The 22,913-nt window shown below is 46.4% G+C and overlaps 1 protein-coding gene across 2 annotated transcripts in view; it reads left to right on the top strand.

Annotated features, from left to right (window-relative positions):
• Window positions 1-18,238: 18,238 nt before the first annotated feature.
• The window catches only part of SLC16A1 (solute carrier family 16 member 1), a 31,691-nt gene continuing 27,016 nt past the window's right edge, over window positions 18,239-22,913 (top strand). The window contains exon 1 of one of the 2 annotated variants that reach the window (XM_040998999.1): window positions 18,239-18,378. The gene's annotated coding sequence lies outside the window, so the exon portion shown is untranslated. Of the gene's footprint in view, window positions 18,379-19,198; window positions 19,443-22,913 lie in introns of those variants that run through there. The other variant, XM_040999001.1, reaches the window with a different exon arrangement.

Below are 22,913 nucleotides of genomic sequence, written 5' to 3'. Positions count from 1 at the left end.
GAGGATTAGCCAGTTGAGCCATCTCACTGGATCTGGGGTTAATTATTTGGTTCTGAGATAAACACTGCCCTTACTGATTTTTGGGAAAATGCTTCAGGGTCTTCAGTATACACACACACAGACACACACACACACACACACACCCTATACATATTTTAACCAAGCAACTCTTGCTTGCTACATTTTAAAAATTTCATTTATTATTTGAAAAAGTGACAGAACAAGGAGAGTGAAAAAGAGAGATCTTCCATCTGTTGGTTGACTGCAAAAGCTGAGTCTGCGTCAGGCCAAGCCCAGGAGTGAGGAATTCCATCCTGGTCTCCCGTGCAGATGGCAGGGAGTGAAGTACTTGGGCCATCATCTACTTATTTCTCAGGTGCATTAGTAGGAATCGGGTTACAAAATCAATATAGCCAAGCCTCAAACCTAATACTTCAATGTAGGATGTGGGAATCCCGTGCTGCAACTTAAATCTTAAAAATAAATTATGCCCAAACTGTACCAAACTTCCAGACAATAAATAGTATCTGGGGAATGGTGTTATGGTATTGTATTGCCTGTGGGCCCAGCACGATAGCCTTGGAGGCTAAAGTCCTCGCCTTGCACACGCAGGGATCCCAAACGGGTGCTGGTTGTAAACCTGGCAGCCCCACTTGCCATCCAGCTCCCTGCTTGTGGCCTGGGAAAGCAGTAGAGGACAGCCCAAAGCCTTGGGACCTCGCACCCATGTGGGAGACCCAGAAAAGGCTCTGGATGCCTGGCTTCGGACTGACTCAGCTCCAGCCATTGTGGCCACTTAGGAAGTGAATCATTGGACAGAAGGTCTTCCTCTCTGTCTCTCCTCCTCTCATGTATCTGCCTTTTCAATAAAAATAAATCTTAACAACAACAACAAAAAGACATTGCCTGCAATGCCACCATCCATATGGCCATTGATTGGTGTCCTGGCTGCTCAAATTCACATCCAGCTCTTCATTAATGCACCTGGGAAATCAGTGGAAAAGGGCCGGAGTGCCTAGACTGCTGCCACACACATGACTTGTAAGAAGCACTTGGCTCCTGGCTTTGGCTCCACACAGCCCCGGCCACTGCAGCCATTTGGAGAGTGAACTAGCAGACAAAAAAATCTGTCTCTTCTTCTAACTCTGCCTTTCAAACAAAACCAAATAAATGTTTAAAAAAAAAAAAGTCAACATTTGAAAATATCTTCAGAAATGGCATCAGGGTGATAATTTAGGAAAGCAGAGAGATCTGGTTGATGTGTAAGAAGAACATTTTTATAGTTGGTTCTATGATAAGGTTTCAACAAATTCCAAAAACAACAACAACAACAAAGCCAGATTAAGTTTATGGAAGAATTACTACTCACAGCTTAAAATAGCTTCTGTGGTCTAAAAGAAAATGTACTGACTCTATTTATTATTAATAAATCAGGTCCCAAGTTGGCCTAATGGCAGATTTATCATCTTTTCCTGTCACTGCTGAAAAGTGGAATTTTATAATTGCATGAAACTAAGTGTCTGCAACACAATTTAAATTTTAAAAAAATTGCTAGAGTGGCAGAGAGAGAGTACACACTGCCATCCATTTATCAACGCCACAAATGAAAGCAACAGTAAGAGCTGGGCTGCTGGGCAGGCCCCCAGAGTCAGGAGCTCCATCCTGGTCTCCCATGTGGGAGGCAGGGAGTCAAGTACTTGGCCCATTATCCTGTGGGTGACAGGTCTGTTACCTAAGCCATCACACTTGCTTCTTACAGTCTATATTAGTAACAAGGTGGGGTTGGGAATTGGAGGTAACCATTGAACCAAAGTACACTGGAATGGGAACAAGGCACTTCAACTGGCAATTTAACTGCTAGGAGAGATGTCTGCTCTGAGATTTATTTGTTTATTAGAGACATTAAGTAATGGACATCCCATATAAGCACCAGTTTGAGTCCTGGCTACTCCACTTGGATCCAGTTCCCTGATAATGTGCCTGGGAAAGCAGCAGAATATGGTACCCTAATACTTGACCCCTTGCCAACACGTGCAAGACCTAAGATAGAGCTCTAGGTTCATGCCTCTGACTTGGCCCATCCTTGTCTCTTGGTAGCCATTTTGAAAGTGAACCTGGAGTAGCAAAGTCTCTCTCTTTCTGTAACTCTTCCTTTAAGTAAATAAATCTTTAAAAGAAGTAGTTCCACAGGCCCAGCGAGGTGGCGCAGTGGTTAAGGTCCTCGCCTTGCACGCCCGGGATCCCATATGGGCGCCGGTTCTAAGCCCAAGGCTTTGGGACCCTGTACCCATGTGGGAGACCTGGAAGAGGCTCCTGGCTTCGGACCGGCATAGCATCGGCCATTGCACTCACTTGGGGAGTGAATAATCGGAGGGAAGATCTTCCTCTCTGTATATCTGCCTTTCCAATAAAAATTTAAAAATAAATCTTAAAAAAAAAAAAAAAAAGAAAAGAAGAAGTAGCTTCGATCTGCTCAGCTCTGGCTGTTGTGGTCTCTTGGGGACTGAATCAGTAGATGAAAGGTCTCTCTGTCTCTCCTTTTCTCTGTAAGTCTTTCTAATAAAAATAAATAAATCTTTTTAAAAAATAATTAGAAGAAAAGCAGGTAGAGAGCCAGAGATTGAGGGAGAGAGAGATCCTCTATCTGCCGATTCACTCCCTCCCCAAATGATTCCAAAGGCTAGAGGCTGGAATCAAGCTCCAGGAACTCCACCTGGGTTTCCTACATGTGTGGCAGGAACCCAAGTACTTGGGCTGTCTTCTGCTGCCACATCAGCAGGAAGCTGGATCGTAAGAGGAGCACTACCATATATGGGAAACCAGTATTTCAATCAGCAGCTTAATCTACTGATCCAGAACGTAGGTTTCCAGCCTGCCCCTCACCCTAGGAGTAAGTGTCTTTTTAAGAAATCTGAATTAGAAGAAAAAAAAATCAGTTATCATTTTGACGGATGTCTAAGTTGACCTAGCTCATTACTTCTGATGATATCATAAGGGGTGGTTATCTGCATATGCCTACATGGAGAAGCAGCTGCTCATCAGTATTTTTCAGATAATGGCAGGTAGAGCAGGCTTTCGATTAGTATTTTTCATTGCATCTCTTTCTTTATGAAGCTAAAGATCAAGGGCCTTGAGGCAGCACCACTCTCTTTGCTACCTTAAAATACACTGTACCACACACTAGCTCCTTCCCCCCACCTCGCCACTCGCCTTCTCCCTTAAGACAGAAGAAACTTGTTTTGCCAACCTGAGGGGACATTTCCTGCAAGTAAAATACATAAATTAGACCCCAAAATGCTTAACAGTTTTCAGATATAATTTTTGAATTTTATGGCTTTTGAATTCATAGCAGTACAAAAGATTTGGTTTTGCTCACTGCTGTCTTTCCTAAGATAAAACAGCTACTACCTGTTGTGTATTCAGATCAACTATTGGAAACTAGCACGCGTCTAAGAAGTCGACAGCTTCTTGGAACCAAAATAGTAAAGGGAAAACACTGGAATTCAAGCTATTTTTGTTGGGAGGTGCAGAATAAATTGTGGAATTTGTTGCAGCATAGATTCTTAAAGGGTTTTGCCAGGAAAATAAAGACAACCAGATAAAACTGGTTTTGGGTTGAGCAACTCTATGTAAAGTGTTTACGACCCAGCCTGGCACGGAGGACACACTGGTAAGTGTCTGCTGCTCCTTATCATCATTTTTCTGGCACCTACCACATTGAAATAATCAGTAAATATTTATTAGCCACACAGGCACAATCATACAACTCAATGCGTACGCTACCAAATGAAGAAAAAGCCCTGTCTGTAAGAGATTGATAGTGATACATTGTAGAGAAGGGATAAAAGCTAAACTATTGAAGATAAAAAGTATTCTTTACAAAGATTGTATGCTTTGTAGCTGGAGCGCTCCATCAAAAGCTGAGGAAAGTTCATACTTTAATGTTTTCCAAATGAATTAAAAACACATTACTAATGTTTCAGGTAACAAATTACACAGTAATAATTCTTTTTCTTTGTTTTTAACAGATTCAATATAGTTGATAGATACAATTTTTAAAATATTTCCTTCCTCCCTTCCTCTCCCTCACATTTGAGATAGTATCTTCCTAAACTAATTGGAAGAGTTAGAGCGAGAAGAAAGAGAGAATCTTCCATTTGCTAGTTTATTCCTCCAAGTGGCTGCAAAAACCAGGGTGAATTCAGACCAAAGTCAGGAGCTTCTGCCAGGTCTTCCCTGTGGGTAGTAGGGGCCCAAGCACCTGAGCCATCTTCTACTATTTTTCCTAGGTATGTCAACAGGGAGCTGGATCGGAAGTGGTGAAGCCAAGACATGAACTGGCACCCATATGGAACTGCACTGCAGGTGCTGCCTTTACTCACCAAGACACAAGGCTGGTCCCAAGACAATGAATTATTAATTTACGTGACAGTCAAGGACTTAATGCTTCTAAATCTTGTTTTTCAACATTTTATAAGGCCGGATGACAGAGAGCACTGATTCACACCCAAAATGCCCACAACACCCTGGGCTAGCCAAAGTCATAGCTAGAAGCCTGAATTAGAAGTGTGGAGAATCTATGACACAACTCTGTTATTCTGACATAGGATGTGGACTTGTCAAGTGGTGGCACAACCGGCTTTGTAACAAAGCCTGTCCCATCCACGTCTTCTGAATGCAAGAATCTAATTACCAAAGGAAGACTATACTGCAGTTACTTTCCCCTCCGATGAAGGTAGAACATCAATAGATTCCAGGAGAAAAGAGTGAATAACCAGTTGCCTAGGGACCTGGTTCCATCTCTGAATGCCTTTATTTTTTAATAGCTTCCAGTGGACAAAAGCAAGGGGTAAAAGGAGCTGCATGGCAGTTGTACTACATAAAGGAGAGGTAGGGAATGCTCTTTATTAAAACTGTGCTTCAATCTCTGTGCAAAGCAATAGAAATCATGAAAAAAAAAAAGCACAAATTGCTGGTAGAAATTATTTTAGAAAGATTAGCTTGCCAAGTTGGGCAGGAAGTTATACCAAATACCAACATACAATGTAAATTTTCTTCTAATATATAGATCCACTAATCTCTCCTTGGACCTAACCACTACCCCCTTCCTTTTAAAAAAACTTTTTATTTATTTGAAAGGTAGAGTTGGAGAGAGGGAGAGAAATCTTCCATCCACTGGTTCACTCCACAAATGGCCACAGCAGCCAGAGCTCAGTCAGGCATAAGTCAGGAGCTTCATTTGGTCTTCTATGTGGGTGACAGAGGTCCCAGCACCTGGGGCATCTTCTGCTGCTTTTCCCAGGCCAATAATTAATTAGCACGGGGCTGGATCAGAAGTAGATTAGATTCGTTGGGACCTGAGTTGGTGTTCATATGGGTTCTTGGCAACATATGGGTGGAGGCAACAGCTTAATCCATTGTGCCATAATACTGGCCCCTAGCCCTTTCTGATCCACTAAAAATATATTATCTCTCAAACATTTGCCCCTTCTAAGAAAAACAGAAATTTGCTTTGCTCATATGTATGAGGAAAAGCCTTAATTTTAACAAGTTTATTTGAAAGATACAGCAACAAGAAACATCTTCTGTTTTGTTCACTCTCCAAACGCGTGCAACTGTGGTGCTGGATCAGGCCTAAACTAAGAGCCTGAAACTCATTCTCCGTCTCCCCTGGGGAAGGCAGTGACCACAGTAGCTGAGCCATCACCTGCTGCTTCTCTAGGTGCTCTTCAGCAGGAAGCTCTATACGGTTCACTCCTCTAACACCTGCAGTAGCCACGGGTAGGCTGGCTAAGGGACAAGAGCCTGACTCTTATCTGGATCTCTGTGTGGGTGGCAAGGATCCAAGTACTTGAGTCACCATTGCTGCTCCAGGGTGTACATTTGCAGGACACTAGACTCAGCAGTGGAGCTGCAACTTGAACCCAGAAACTCCAGTATGGGATGCAAGTGTTGCAACTGATTTCTTAGCTACCCCTAATGCCTGATTTTTTTTTTTTAAGTATATATACTCTTTGAAAGACAAAGTGATACACAGGCAGGACGATAGATCTTCCACTCACAGATTCGCTCCCTAAATGGCTGTAATGATCAGGGCTGGGTCAAGTTGAAGCCAGGACCTCGATTTTGTTCCCCCATGTGGATGACAAGGATACAAATATTTGGGCCATCTTCTGCCTTCCCAGGGTCATTAGCACGGAGCTGGGTTGAAATGACACTCTGATATGGATGCCAGTGTCACAGTATCAACTCAATGCATTATATCATAACGCTGGCCCCCTTAGGCCTGAATTTTGAAGTAGAAAGACTGTATACATTTTTGTTTGCAAGTTCTTAACATTTTAATGGATTCACTAGTAGCCTTAAGGAGTCCTTTGCATGAATTAGTGAGCATATGAATATGTAGTGTTCAAAAACAATTAGGAAAGAGATGCAGGTTTTCCAGCGGAAGTATAGCAAGATGAAGAATTAAATTTGTAAGCCAATGCATTTCCCAAAATAATGAGTCCCTGGGAAGGAAATAGGAAATGAATTACACATAATTTGGAGACAATCTTCCTAAGCAATTTGTCAGAGGGCAAACAATAATTAGATAGAAAGAACTTGACTGGTAAGCATAATGATGAAGTCTTATTAACTCACATTAATTAGCAGAAAAGCAAAATTGAATTATGTTGAACTGTATATTATAAAAGATAATTACTCAGGCTGTTCCCTTGTTAATCTACCTGCCTCACCTTCATTTCCATGTTATTGTGCACAGAGCTCACCAGTTAAAGGAAAGAAGTTTACTCTCTGAAACATTATAGGCCCAGTCTATGGCCATACCACCCTGAATGCGCCCAATCTTGTCTGAAACATTACAGGCCCAAAGGATAGAGACTCAGGGCTGGGTCTGTGAAACAGCCCTGTATTGGGCCTGGTGCAGTAGCCTAGTGACTAAAGTCCTTACCTTGCAGGTGTTGGGATCCCATATGGGCACCAGTTCATATCCTGGCTGCTCCATTTCCTTTCCAGCTCCCTGCTTGTGGCCTGGAAAAGCAGTTGAGGATGGCCCAAAACCTTGGGACCCGGTGTGTGGGAGACATAGCAGAAGCTCCTGGCTCCTGGCTTTGGATCGGCTCAGCTCCGGCCATTGTGGCAACTTGAGGAGTGAGTTAAAGGATGGAAGATCTTTCTCTCTTTACCTCCTTCTCTCTATAGATCTGACTTTCTAATAAAAATAAGTAATTCTTAAGAAAAGAAAGAAAGGAAGAAATGAATGAAGAAGGAAGTCCTGTATTGTGCTGCCTTTCTCTGCATCCTTCTCTGTGAGTTCAGCGTTTTGAATCAATTGACCTAGTATTTAAGAACACAGGCTATGAGTTAAGCAGACTCTCATAAGCCAAAAATTATCCTCAAAGCATTACAAAGCATCAAGAGCTTGGTAACACACCTATAAGTTTGGGGCAACAGAATCGGATTGTCTTTGTTTCTCAGTGGAAAGTGTGGTTGCAATAACCAAATAACCAAGACATCCCCCAATAACTCCTGGAGGCCTCACCTTCCTCATTTTGGAGTCTGTAAGGGATCTTTGTAAGCCATCAGAGCCTGAAGTATGTATTCTCATGACACAGTTAGAGCCTATTTGGGCTTTCCTTCATTTTTAAAAAAGTTATTTGAAAGGCAGATTGAGAGGGAGAGACAGATTATAACTTTCTAAATGGCTGTAATGGCTGGGCTGGGCCAGTCTGAAGCCAAGAGCTAGGGGCTTCATCCAGGTCTCCTGTGGGTGAAAGGGACTCAAGCACTGCGTCCATCCTCTGCCGCCTTCCCAGGCACCATTAGCAGGGAGCTAGACAGGAAGCAGAGTAGTGGGGACTCCTGTGTTAGGATGCCAGGACTGCAGGTAATAGCTCAACCCTTGCAGTTCCTGGGTTTCCTGGGTGATGTGGTCTCCTCTCTGTTGATCAAATAAATGACTACTGAAATAGAGGAAATACACAATAATTTTTTTAGACTATTACCCAACTTACTTTTAAATTTGAAACAAGAAGAAAAACTCATTATATATCCTGAGTCTCCGGGAGCATGAAATGAAGGCTATTTCTAGTCCTCTACTTGGAATACCATACTAATATGTGATGTTTTATTTGCAGTTTATGGTTCTGTGTTACTCATTGGCCTCTTGTGTGGCATGTAACTCTGCAGATTCTAATACCTAGTGTAGTCATGGCAAATGTACATTAAAGTAGTATGTGTTTGGGAGAATGAGTGAGTGGTGAAAGTGGTGGTTGCAGTGGAACGGCATGGTCTGAGCTTATTGAGTTAGCATGCTTCTGGCTTCAGGATAACTGACTTGACTAGCTGTCTTGGGGCCAAAGAGCGAGTAACAAAGGGCAATCTCCTACTACAAAATTTCCATTTATTTATTGCTACCAAAATAGATGCGAGAGCTATATAATGCACATCTCAAAGACTTCAGACACTGTTCTGCCAAAGCAGGATACACTGCAAGCCCTCCGTGTGAAAGCATACATTTTGAGAAACAGAAAAGAACCTGCCCACTTGATTGCAGAGCCTGGGACTGAAGTCTCTCTATGTCTGGAACAAAAGGTGAAGTGGGTCATTTCCATCACTGTGGTCATGGTGATCAACATTTAATCAGGGGCAAAGGAAAGGGAAAGATTATGAAGTTGTAAGAAAATCTACCAGGTCTTCTAAGCCTGAATCCCAAACTGTGGAAGATGAAAGAGGAGGAGCATCTCCAGAGGGCGAGACCTGCCAAACCCTGTGTCCATGAGCCTTATTCTGATAAAACCATTCCTTGGAGATCTTCCCTAAGCCATCACCAGCACCACAAACAAAACACAGGGGAAGTAATCCCTTTTTGATTTTTTGTTAAATATTGTGGTAGAGAGCATGTTGGGGCAGACAACCTTGTTGCACAGAGCAAAAGCCTGAGTTATGACACAAGGGACAAAAGCCACCTGCCCACTCCGCTGGCAAGTCTGGGGCTGAGACCTCTCTTGTACAAAGGGAGCAGTGCATTGTTTCAATCACTCCACTTGCCTGCTCTTCACACTACAGTTAGAAGTTTTATGAATTATTTTCCTATGAATTACTTTGTGTAATCTTCTAGATGCTGGAATTTGGACATCTAGAAGGGTGCATCACTCATCGCTCATGATCTCAATATTGGGCTAATTAAGTAACTTAGTTCTTAAAAGCCTTCCAGCTTGAATCCTTGACTTAGATTACACTCAGAAGTTCAGGAGTACTAGATTAATGCAATGATAAGCACACTTACAAAGTTTGAATGTTTTCCTTTATTCTTGGGGGTTCTAGGAACAGACATTGTGTGGCAAAGACCATTTCCCCTACCAGTGAGATGGATCTTCAACAATTCCTTATTTTTAAATCTAGATCTTCAAACAATATATCCCGAAGTGCCACCTCTTTTATGTTCCAAATTTCTCTGCATTAGGATTTTAAAATATATTTATTTTTATTTGAAAGTCAGATTTATAGAGAAGGCGAAATGGCTGTAACGGCCAGAGCTGAGCCAATCTGAAGCCAGGAGTTTCTTCCAGGTCTCCCACATGGATGCAGGGACCCAGGAACCTGAGCCATCCTTCACTGCCTTCCTAGGCCATAATCAGGGAGTTAAAAGGGAAGTGGAGCAGCTGGGACACAAAGCAGCACACACATGGGATGCTGCAGCTTGTGCACAGAGAACTAGCCATGGCAGCCCCCGGGATTCTCCTCACATGATTGGTGATATGAAAATCTATTTTATCTGGGGAAGTTTCATACTCTACTATAGGAGTATAACCACCAATGACATCAGAGTGCAAAGACAAGCATAACATCCTGAACCCATGGTTAGTGCTCAAGTTAGGGCGGGGGTGACCTCTGTCAATTAATGCATAAAGTAGGTTTGGCAGCCCCTGGACTGCTCACCTGGGCACACGGTCACAAGACTTGTGGTAGATTTGGAACTCTCAGAGACCATCATTAACTGAGTTGTGTGTTGTTTTCTTTCTTTATTTATTTATTTTTATTATAAAGGCAGATTTCACAGAGAGGAGAGACAGAGAAAGATCTTCTGTCCACTGGTTCACTCCACAAGCAGATGCAACAGCAGAACTGTGCCCATTCAAAGCCAGGAGCTTTTTCTGGGTCTCCCATGCAGGTGCAGGGTCCCAAGGCTTTGGATCATCTTCTGCCGCTTTCCCAGGTCATAAGCAGGAGCTAGATTAGAAATGGAGCAGCTGGGACATAAGCTGGCTGCTGTCCAGTGCTTGCAAGGTGAAGAATTAGCCATTGAGCCATTGTGCTGGGCCCTGTTCTGTGCTTTCTTCTTCTTTTTTTATTGGAAACTCAGATCTTCAGAGAGGACAGACAGAAAGATCTTCCACCTGCTGGTTCAATTCCCAGGTGGCTACAATGGTCAGAGCTGAGCTGCTGCAAAGCCAGGAGCCAGGAGCTTCTTCCGGGTCTTCCACGCAGGTGCAGGACCCCAAGGCTTTGGGCGGTCCTCGACTGCTTTTCCAGGCCACCAGCAGGAAGCTGGATGGGAAGTGGAACATCTGAGACACGATCCAGTGCCCCAGTAGGATCCTGGCACATGCAAGGCAAGGACTTTCGCCACTAGGCTACCACGCAAGGGCCCTCTTGTGTTTTCTTTAAGCTTCACCTGGTTCATTAGTATCTAGGTCCAGGTAAAATACCCAGATCCAGCTCCCCAGAAAGGCAGAGCTATACACCCGGTCATTAGGATCTGTGAGGCTTCCCTCAAGGCACGCATACACCCCCACCAGTCACCCTGGTTTTGATACCTGGCTGCTCAGGAATCCCACTGTCTGCTGCTACTAACTGATGGTCTTTAAAACCTAGTTCTTTGCTGATCTCAGAACCCCAACCATGAAGACTATGTCAGCCAGTGGATTCTGAATAGATTTCACCATGCTTGGAACAGCGAGATTAGCAGCAATTCAGAACTATCAAAGCTGCTTGAGCAGGACCCTCAGAGAATGCCCCACATCGGGGACCTGGGATGGGTGGGAGGCTGAGTGGGGCTTCTCCCTTTGTTTCTCCCCTGACCCCAGATACAGGGGGAAAATAATGATATTAGTGTGAAAACAATGGTCTTACCCACTTTCCTGTAGCCCTTGACCCTTTGTACCCTAATCAACTACATGAGATTATTAAAAAAAAAAAAAGACCTAGTTCTTACAAAGTCTCACAGCACTGAATACAGACACCTCACCTGCTTCTAGAGGTTATAGGTGATCTTAAAATTAAGCTGCTGGGGGCCCAGCGCGGTGGCACAAGTGGTTAAGGTCCTCGCCTTGCACGCCCGGGATCCCATATGGGCGCCGGTTCTAATCCCAGCAGCCCCGCTTCCCTTCCAGCTCCCTGCCTGTGGCCCGGGAAAGTAGTCGAGGACGGCCCAAAGCTTTGGGACCCTGCACCCTCGTGGGAGACCCGGAAGAGGCTCCTGGCTTTGGACCGGCATAGCATTGGCCGTTGCGGCTCACTTGGGGAGTGAATCATCGGATGGAAGATCTTCCTCTCTGTCTCTCCTCTTTGTATATCCGCCTTTCCAATAAAAAAATAATAAAAATAAATCTTTAAAAAAAAATTAAGCTGCTGGGAAAAAAAAAAGCCCTAACAGCTCTCAAATTAGTTGTCCAGAGGCTTACAACCACCCAAAATTCAGATAAGCAGTGGGCAGGTCCCTGCAGCGCACTTTCTGGTTTTAAAGGAAGTTTTCAGGGCCAACAGTTCTTATAATAGTTCTTTGGTGCTACCAAGGGCAAAGGGAACCTAAAGCAAAGCATTTTAAAGTCCGAATGGTTTCAAATCCATACATAAATCTCTTACGTGGGCAATGGCAATAAATGATCTCTCCTACCCGCATTTTGGTGAAGATGACATGACTGTATTGGTTGTGTGACCTTGAGGACAGACACTGCAGCGGTATCTGACTGCAGAACAAGCATTATTTAGTACGGCATTTTAGTGAGTTCATGAGTTAATACATGGGAAGTGCTTAGAAATGCAGGGCAAAAACTGAGCTGTCATCGAGCAGTTATACCTCTCTCACAGCACCTCCCCTTCCTCATTCTGCCTGCCTAAAATACTTAGATCAGGAAGGGAGGGGAAAGCGGAAGAGGCTCAGGGTCAGGACTTTAGAAAACTGGTCTGGCAAAAATGCAGGCTCATGTACAGAACAGATATTTACTAGGCAAGATCCCAAGGACATAAGATCGAAGTTAGAAAAAGTCTGGGCCTAAACTGCCCTGTGCTAGCAGAGAGGAGCAGATGAGGCCTATCAAAGCACAGAACCAAGCTCTGGGGATTGGACAGCCACAGACAGGTGATGTGGCTGCAAAGCAACTGAATTGGAGGATAAATAGGTCAAAAACGAATAGACTCAGCTACTTATTTCCATGTGAACTGCTTTGCCATCTTGAAAGTCTTCAACATTACTGTTAGTTTCTGCTTTTTATTTTCAGACTTTCAACTTTCCTGTTTTTAAAATAAATTTTTAGCCTTAATACAATGTGGAGGTTGGTATCCTATTGCAAGAGTGCCAACTGGATGGAATTCTGGACTCCTATCTTAGGACCGGACCAGCCCTGGCCCATGAGGCCATTTGGGAAATGAAATAGCATATGGGAGACCTTTCTCTCTTTCCCTCTTTATTGCTCTACTTTACAAGTAAGTAAATTTTAAATACTTTAAAAGGTCCTTCCATACTATCAAGCTATTGCAAATATTAAACAATGTAGAAAGCAGTATGCATGAGTTCCTGCATAATTCATAAGTACAAGTGTACTTGAAAAAGTAGAAAATGAAATTAAAACTTTATTTTGGTACAAAAGTTTTAAAGTGTATGTACAGTATCTTCAAAGTTCATAGGACATTCGTATTGTAAAGAAACCTCATGGATTTCAAGTATTTTTTCAGCAATATAAATTTTTAAATTATACTTCACAGAAACCTTGCATGTGCACACAAAAAAATACTTCAAGGACCCCAAGAAAAGCAATAAAGGGAATCCTTGGCTACTAAAAATACAAAGAAAACAAATAAAAACAACCAAAAACCTGGTAGTAATTTTTTACTAACCTATAGTGAAGTTTTTATTGCAAGCAATTTGTTTTCTACCAAAATGTTTTGACCAAGTTATCTCACACTGCCAGGGAGTCTGAGAAGCAACTGATTAGGATGCCAGACTGGTAGAGTCTGGTGAAGTAAGCAAAGGGTCAAAACATGAAGGGGAAGCTGGCAAGTGACAGGGCGTGGCCAGGGCGGGGTCTGGAGTGTTTCTTCCCCACACTAGGTTGTTCTTTACAAAATGACAAGTTCACCTTAGATACAGACCCAGGCTTTGGGAAGCCAGTAGACTCCACTTGACATATGAAATTAGCAAAGCTTTACTTTATATGTGGGTCTAAAAAACAAATTTCATTTCCCATAACCCCTAGTAAATGATTATGAATTGAGTGTGCTCTTAACTGACCAAATGTGTTTAAAGAGATTCCTCCCCTCTACTGTTTATTAGTGACGTGGGGATGACAGCACCTTCCTATTTCCTATACCAAAATGATGAGGTAATGGAGGCCACCCAAGTGAAGCAGGTGGATTTTACACAAAACACACTGCAAATTTTATTTTTCTCCTCTTCCAGGAAAAGTCACTGAGTAACTTATTCAGCTTTAAGAGCACCTATATTGTTAACCTATATTGTTAACATTTAAGATTTTACATTTGCATTTTTATTCCATCATGAATATCTGAAGTTACAACTTTTACTTGGAATCTCTAAAAGTTTTGTCCATGCAACAAGCTTGCAAACAACAGTCCAATACAGAAGGTCCCTGAGGTGGATTCCAAGAGCATCACGCAGCCTGTTAACCCTAACGACCCAAGTGCTGAATCCTGGGAGTCCTGTCATAAACGTGAAAAGCCAGTAGGCCAGCATCTAGCTTTCTCTGGCTTGCGCTGGAGAAGTTGGAATACTGGAGTTTTTTATCTTCTGGTCAAGCCAGTCATGACCAGAAGTGATTCCGCTTGTGAGGACTGTGCTGCCTGGTCAATCTTCACCAGCTCTTAATTTCTGAGTAAATCTGCCAATTTATTTCTTCAGTGTCTTGTGACATCAGAGAAAAAAAATCTGTAAGGGCAAGATTTTTCTTGTTTATTAATTAATTTATTTGAAAGGCACAGCTACAGAGAGGGGATAGAAAGAGAAAGAGATCTTCTACCGACTAGCTCATTCCTCAAGTGGTCACAACAGCTGAGGCTGGGCCAGGCCAGAGCCAGGAACGCCATCCAGTGGGTGGCAGGGTCCCAAATACTAAGGATGGCTTTTGTTGCCTTTCCAGACCCATCACCAGGGAACTGGATCAGAAGTGGCACAGCCAGGAATCAAACCTGTTTTAAAATGGAGATTTTAAAACTGCAGATAGTGACTTAACCTACTGTATCCCAACTTTGGTCCCAAGAACAAGAACTTCACCTGTAGCATTTCATAATTTTTTAAAAATTATTTATATTTGAAAGGTAGTTACAGAAAGGAGACCCACAGAGGGGGAGAATCTTCCATTTATTGGTTCATGCCCCAGTGGTGGAAGTTGAGCTGACCCAAAACCAGGAGCTTCCTCTGGGTCTCCCACATTGGTGCAAGGCCCAATCACTTGTGCCTTCAGCCACTGCTTTTCTGGGTCATTAAGTAGGGAGCTGGATTGAAGCGGCGCAGGGGGACTCGAACCACGGCCAGATGGAATGCCAGTGCTGAAGGCATAGGCTTAGCCTACTACACAACAGCACCAGCCCCGATCCCATCATTTTTAATCAACTCACTCACTGTTTCTACTTTTCCAGTCAAGAAACTTAACAGCTGGTTTTTGACTTTCTCTTAATGTACTTTATAGAGGAATTATAATATTATTAATCCATGAACACTTGTAGAGCATTTTCCAAGCTTCACCCATAACTTTGGCAAGCACTATCTCATTTGATTATCAGAACAGTTCAGGCTTGTGTAAACTATCTTCAACATACCTGATGAAAAACTGAAGTCCAGAAGAAATCAGATAATTAATTGCCCAGACTAACTCAGGGGAAAGTTATGGGATTGCATCCTGTGATTCCCAAGGCTATTTTTCATGACACTGAAGTCCTTGTTAGCGGCAGATCCAAGTTGCCTTCCTTTTTTTCTTTTTAAGATTTATTTATTTATTTTTATTGTAAGTCAGATATACAGACAGGAGGAGAGACAGAGAGGAAGATCTGCCTGATGATTCACTCCCCAGGTGGCCGCAACAGGCAGAGTTGAAGTGATCTGAAACCAGCAGCCAGGAACTTCCTCCAGGTCTCCCATGTGGGTACAGGGTCCCAAGGCTTTGGGCCGTCCTCGACTGCCTTCCCAGGCCACAAGCAGAGAGCTGGATGGTAAGTGGGGCTGCCAGGATTAGAACCAGCGCCCATATGGGATCCTGGTGCGTTCAAGTTGAGGACTTCGGCTGCTAGGCCACCACGCCGGGCCCTCCCTTTCTTTTTCCTTTCTTCCTTCCTTTTTCTTTCCCTCCATCCTCACACCTTCCCTTTCTTCTATCCTTCCTCATCGCCTCCTGCTTGTTTTACTTGCTTTCAAGACTTATTTATTTATTTATTTGAGAGAGATCTCATAGTTCCTGGTTCACCCCGCACATACAATAGCCTGGGCCAGGCCAGGGAACTCCAACCAGGTTTCCCATGTGAGTGGCAGGAACCCAAGGACTTGGGCCACCTTCTGCTACCTCTCAGGCACATCAGCAGCAAGCTGGATGACAAATGCAGAGCAGTGGGAGGGGACTCCAACCAAAAGCCTTCTGGGGATGTGGGCATTCCAAGCAACAGCTTAACCCACAGAGCCACAACAGCCACCTCAGACCAGGTTTTATAGGGCCTAAATGTCTACAATTTGATTGGTATTTTTAAGAGAAAGAATTGAAAAATTAGGGTGAAACACAAAGGCTGATTCTGGTGAACACACTGCTGAAGCCCCTCTTGGCACCTTGGAAGAGGTCTATTCATAAATCTTTTTTTTTAAATTTATTTATTTACTTATTTTATTGGAAAGGCAGACGTACAGCGAGGAGGAGAGACAGAGAGAAAGATCTTCCCTCCGATTATTCACTCCCCAAGTGACCACAACGGCCAGAGCTGCGCCATTCCAAAGCCAGGAGCCAGGAACTTCTTCCAGATCTCACATGTAGGTGCAGGGTCCCAAGGCGTTGGGCCGTCCTCGACTGCTTTCCCAGGTCACAAGCAGGGAGCTGGATGGGAAGTGGAGCTGCTGGGATTAGAACCGGCACCCTTATGGGACCCCGGTGTTCAAGGGGAGGACCTTAACCATCACACTATTGCACCGGCCCAGAAGGGGTCTATTCAAACCACGGCCCTTTCACAAGTTTCACTGAAAACCTAGTTCCCCAGATTGACCTAGTCATCTTATCAGCACAGTAACCCCTGAAGCAAGCATTAGCCCTCTGCTACTGAGTGGGGTTCAGAGGGAGAAGGGAACTTGCCTCAGGACACAGTACTACTTGGTGCCAACTACGAACGTTGGCACTCAAGAGCTCCGGCTGCCAGGCCCATCCTGGGAATCAGCTTCACTATGCCGGTCAATATTCTTTTGAGATTTCCTAGGAATTCTCTTCCACTTCCACTTCCCACTGCCATCCCATACTGCAAGAGCCTTGGCCCAAATCACACCTAAACCACAGCCTCCATCAACCCGAGGGTGCTGCCAACCAGCCGACACCCCTAAGGCATGGCGGGCCCCAAACCACCGGTGTGTGCGATCTCCTGCAAACACAAAAGTATGGCTAGACCACGGAGTCCACGCCGTCTCCCTCAAACACGCTGAACCGCTACAGGAAACGTGGTCCTATCAAACAGGCACAGAGGAGGAAAGCGCCTGGGACCTCTTCCTCCATCTCAAGCAAAACTGAAAGTGCAGGGCCCCCCTCACAGGGTCGCCCTGGGAACCAGGCCGGCGGCCAGGGGCCTGGCAGCAGCAGCTACTCCACAGTCCGTCTCTTTGTGCCTCAGTCTCCCCAGGGTCCTTGCACGCTCTTTGGGGGGAGGAGGAGGCAACTTCCCAATACGAGAGCTGCGGGATTCTTGAACTTACTGACTTCGAGCGATCCTCCGGTTAACGGGCCTAGGATTCGGATCTGGCCGCTGAGTGACCTCTGGGAAGTGACTTCACCTCTCTGAGCCTCAGGCCTCCTTTGCAGGAGAGCACTGCAGGCTGTGAGATCATCCAGGTGAAAGGCTTTGCACATCATCGGCCTCCGCCCCCCACTCCGGTCCCCCAACCTCGTGGGCGTGCGCGACACTTTTTTTTGTGTCTCCTGTCCTGAAACATCCGGTGTCCACAGGCCCGCGGCCTCTGCCTCCTCCTGGCCGTCTCCCCCGCCTCTTACCTTGCTCTTCTTCCCGATTTGGCCTTAGAAGCCACTACTGGGCCAACGCCTCGGGCCAGGCTCTGGGGGAGGAAGCGCCACGCTCTGAGAAACCGACTCAGTCGGCTCCGGTTCGGTGCCCTGGGAGGCGGGCGCCAGCCCTTGGGGCTTCGGGCAAGTGTCCCGGGCCAGCGAGCCCCGAGCGGCCGCGGCCGCGGGAAGGGCCAGGCGCATCCGAGCTCCGCAGCCCGGGCCCCCAAGCGCCGGTCTCGGGGCGCCATCCCGGCCGCACCCGCGTGCATTCCGACGCCGCCCGGGGCCCCTCAGCTTCCCAAGTCGCTTCCCCCTGCTCCCCGCGCGCCCGTCAGCCCCGCACCTCAGGACCCCGTGTCCCCCCTCCTCCCCTCACCCCACGGTCAGACACTGAGAGGTGACAACGACATCCGAGTCCCGGACGCGAGGGGGCGGTGAGGTCCTCCGGCTGGGGCGCCTGAGGTGGCGGGAGCCGGGTCGGAGCCACACGCAGCAGGGGCGCAGCGCGCGGGGCTCGCCGCGCTGCCGGTCACGTGTCGGGGAGGGGGCGCCGGCGCGCGCGCGCGCGCGGGCGGGCGGGCGGACGGGAGCGCGCGGGCGGGAGCGCGCGGCCCCGAGCGTGTGGTGGCGCGAGCTGCCGTTCGCGTGTATGTATGGCGGGGAAGAGGGGGCGGCGGCCCGGCGCCCGGCTCCGCCCCCTGTGCGCATGCTCCGGCCCCGGCGGGCTATAAGGCGGCCGTGCCGGCCTCACCAGACAAAGTGGTGAGGTGCTACGTGACTGGCGGCCGCGTGGGTGCTCGGAGCGGCGAGCCTGCGAGGCGCGGGCGACGGACGCGCTGGGAGCCGGGCCCGCGGGAACGCCGCCTCACACACACACTTCGGAGCCGCGCGCATAACGGTTAGTGGGTCGCGGCTGGCGGTGCTCCGGGAGGACGGCGCCACTGCTCCGTCTTGTCTTAGCGGGGTCCGAGGGCAGCCCCCCACCCACCCACCGGGCGTAGTAGAGCCTTTGCTGGACTGGGGACGTGGATGCGGCGGGACCGAGGGCATCGTGGCCGCGGGCGGCCGCTGGCTCCGGAGCGCAGCGATGCTGAAGGGGACCTTGAGGCGTTGGGGGGACATCTGTGCATCTGAGCCGCTGGCTTCGTAGTCCGGATCCGGCCACCGGCCTGGCCGAGGAGTTGGGTCGTGGTGCCAGGTGACCTTGGGGAAGTCGCTTTTCCCCGCCTCTGATCATCTCTGGAAGCGCTCTAGGCTCCTGGAGAGATGCTTGGTCCGGGAAAGGCACGCCGTGGGGGCCGACTCACGTGGTGCGCCCGGACTCCGGTGCCTCCTCTGCCGACTGGAAAGGCGCTGGGGCGGGCGTTATTTTGGAGTCGTGGCATGCCCGCCCCAGGCTCCCCGGCCTGCCCTCCATGTCCCACCTGCTGAGTGGCGGGCGCGGGGCGCGGGGCTACCTCCCCGCAGCTGGGGCGCGCGCCGGCCGGGTTCCGCGTGGACCTGGCGGAAGGGGATGGGCAAGGCAGCCGGCTCCGGGTGGGCGCTGGCCCCGGGTGGGCGCTGGCCGGGGTCTCAGTGCTTCGACCCGTGGCCGCCCGCGGCGCCCTGGGCCCAGCGCCTCAGGCGGCCCTGCGTGGTGAAGTCTAGAAGGAGGCACGTTTCTTCTTCTTTTTTTTTTTTGTTCCAAGACTCCTGGTTTCCACGTGCGTTTTCGTTCGGTTTCATTGACGTGACATATTTGGTGCGACAGGCAGTTGTTAAAACGAGTGTGCCACTCATCGAAACCAGGAAACAAACGCGTTACTACTTTAGTCTTTGCCTGGGTTTCCAGTGGTTGATTACGAGCCCGGCGGCTCACTGATAACAGCAAAATGTGTTCAGGCTGCTTACCGACTGTAGGTCTGGATTCCCCCCGACCCCCAGTCATTCCGATTGCGACCTGCTTGGGCGTCGGTGCCTTGGGTAAGGCGTGTATGGGATTAGTGACTCCTGGAATTCCGGGATGGAGTGAACTGGGAATTATGTGAGAGTCTGGAAAAATGTGAGTAGGAATTAAGCCACCAACACTCTGAGACTAAAGCTTTCGGGCCAGTGAGATGTAACAGAAGAGTCTTCAGGCTTTTTATTTTTTCTTAAGCTTGCTGTTAAATAATACGCTCACGTGCAAGCTGCATACAACTTTACCTTCAGAAATAGTCAAGAATTCAAGACAGGAAGCCCTAAAACTGGGAGTGAGTGAGACTCTAACTAAAACTGAAGAATAACATCAGTAATTCATCCTGGGTTTAAATAGGTGCTGCTGTTTTATTAGATTGCAGTGACCCTTGTTAAAATGGAAGTTAATGTTCTGAGCAGCAGTTCGTGAGGTTTTTACAGGTGAACAGGTTTAAGGGTTTAGTTGTAAGCTTAACATAAGAGGCTGTGTTGTCCTTAAACAGATTGCAAGGCAAAAAAAAAAAAAAAAAGATCCTCTCCTGGTGGGATGAGACCAACTGGTTGGTGTTTCGCTTTCCTCCTGTGTTGGCCTGTTAAATGTTAGGGCATATTGGGGTAGGGCTGAGATGGGGCTTAAACGATGAAATTGAGGCCGCAGAGTAAGTGATTTGACACTGTGATCTGAAGCCCGACTAATGATGGGTGAAAATTGTGCGTGTCTGCTGACTTCCATTTTGTGTCAGTTTGTCCCTCCTGACTTTCTCTGAAGTTGTACTTGGATATACAGATCATTCTCAAACTGAAAATAGATTTTTTGAGGTCAATAACTTTGCAGCACCGATGCCCTTCATTCCCATCGTGTTTTCAGTTCACTGCATAATACGCATTCCGACGCAGGATTCGGCTCCCAAGACAAATGTCTACAAGGCTGTCTGTATTGCACATGAGATCTAGGCAGCCCCTGGCTGTGAGGGAGACAGTCCTGAAAGCTGTAAGGGCTGTATACTCAGCAGTTTGTTGTTGGCTACCAGGCCCCAAGAAAGGATTCTGCAGTGCATGAATTCCAGAACTTGCCCTCCCGGAGTTTATAGTCTTAACTAGAGGACAGATAGACATATGATCATCACAATAAGTACCTTTTATGAACAGGTGTTGAGATTATGATGGGGACAGTTGTAGGTTCCTATGGGAACACATGCTGTATGGTTAGGTGTGAGAAGACACTCAAACCATCTGGGTAAGTCTCTGGGATTTGCCACTTGAGTCACGGTTTTGAAGGAGCCAGCTAGGTGGCAGAAAGAGCATGCGGAGGGCAGGAATGTTCAAGCTGCAGTACAAGGTGCAGTGCAGGAACTGAAGGCAGGAAGGTCACCCAGCCAAAGCATAAAGGGCAGAGAATGAGAAGGTCATTCTGGGCACAGGGCGAAAAACTGGCCCAAGATGGCGGCTGGAGTGGGGGGAGGCCTCAGTGCTGGCCGAGATGGACCCTGAGAGGCTGGAAGAGAGGGAGTGACAGATGGGGAGGCCAGAGGCCTTAAGGGTATCAACTAGCTTTTTAGCTTGATATTTGCTTATTGGGTGGTGTTTACCTCCATTTAACCAGTGGGCACACCAAGAGGTTATGTGACTGAATAGGGCTGCTCAGCGCTTAAAGCTTGCAAATAAAGTTCACAGCCATTTCTGTTCTGTGTGTGTGGGGGGGGTGATACTGAAGGTGGTGTGCAATGTTTTTTTAGTTTTAAACAAACACAGTTGCCCACTGATGTTTTATCTTTTTTCAGCCTCTATTAGATTATTGTCTATGCAAATAGTAGGAAGTTATTTCATCAATAAATGTTATTTCAGAATTTGTCTGAAAGGGAAATGTTTAACTCTGTAAGAGCCATAATTACAGTTGCTATTATCTTACCACAATCCAGTCAGTCTTTGGATTTTTCTAAGTTGCTTTTAAATCATGAGTTGATTTTGCTTGGGATCGAAACAGTTGGATGTCATGCAGTTTATTTGTTGATGGAAGCAGATCAGTTTCCTACCTTGGGGATTCTGATGGTTTAACCTGTCAGCCTACCCCGTATGTTTCCCAGCTAAATTAGGTAGTTGCACTGAAGACTTCTCTTCCAACTTGGGTCAGCTCAGGGTTGATTTCTAGGTGGTGAGCTGAGAGGAGAGGCCAAGTTTAATTCCAGGGTAGTGGTTTGTACTTGTATTAAGCACATCTGATGTTTAGTTGTCCATTCTGCTATAATAACAACCTGTTTCTGTTAATTCCCTGGTGGTTTGTAAATAGCTGTAATTTGAGTGTGCCTTTAATTCTACCATCCATTCTTAATGTATTTACTAGAATACCTTCATATAGAGAAGTACAGTTAAAAAGGCAGGCCAAATTAAAGCTTGTTTTTATACAATAATGGTATTAAGACTAAGACCCATCTTTTTTGAGAAATGTGTTTAAATGTATCAAGGTGCTCCTCTTAAGACTTAAGTTGTGAATTGTTTTAGCATTTCATGAAATGGACATTAGTATTTGGAGTATTTAAATATTCTGCTCTTAAATTGGTGTATTTCTCTTGGTGTCTTTTCTCTTTGTTGGAGAGCTTTGCTATTCCTACTGATTGGGGGGGGGATTACTTGATTGGCTTGCTTCCAAATCTGATCTAGCTGTAACCAGAGTCCAAATTCTAGCTTCCTTGAGGATGGGGGTTGCCTACTCTGCTTTCCTGGTCACCATCTTTGTTCTTGACTTCCCTTCCTCCCCCAGACTTGTAATGGCCTCTGCCCTTTCCTGGAGGGCCCCCTGGCCCTGCCGCAGCAGTAAGGTGCTAATTCCTTTCCCCCTTTGTCATCTCTTACATTCCAGTCCCCATTCCCACTGCTTTTCCATTTACATTATGGTTTCCTCTGCAGCCTGGATGCCTGCTAGAGTTGTCATACAACCCCCTCTCCAGTCAACCTTACCTTGTGCTGGTTTCCCTCTTAAGTTCTATGTGCTAAATACTTCCCTTAATTTAACAGTTATTTCTTTTGGGGCAGTGGGTTGTAGGAGATAATTATAGTGGATCCATGTGTCAGAGAGACTAATATAGGTGACATGTTTTGAGCTCCACACCATAGAGAAGGAGTTAAAACAGTAGCAGTCTTGGGAAGTGGTGAGTGGTGTTCCAGGATCCCAGACCCCACCCTGAGAAGATGGAGTCCCATCTGGCAATAGGTGAGACCAGCTGTGCCCTTCTCCTCTGCAGCAGGACCCAGCCCCTCGGGGGCCCACGTTATCTAGTGCTAATCACAAGAATTCCTGCTACCATTGAGTCTGGTTGGATCACAGAAGCAGTCTTCACACAATGAAGAAACTCCTCAAAAAGGACTGGCATTGTGACCTGGTTGAAAATGCCTTCCCTGTGATTGGTTCATCCTTTACAAATACCCTGCTTTAACTTTTTTTCTTCTGCTTCCTCCCAAGAGGGAGTTTTAAGCTAGGGGTATGCAAATTGTTCCTTAACA

This window comes from Ochotona curzoniae, unplaced genomic scaffold (genome assembly GCF_017591425.1).
Source record: "Ochotona curzoniae isolate NIBS_2020 unplaced genomic scaffold, NIBS_Ocur_1.0 scaffold_1037, whole genome shotgun sequence".
Taxonomy (NCBI): Eukaryota; Metazoa; Chordata; class Mammalia; order Lagomorpha; family Ochotonidae; genus Ochotona; species Ochotona curzoniae.
This window is presented reverse-complemented; position numbering and strand designations above follow the sequence as displayed.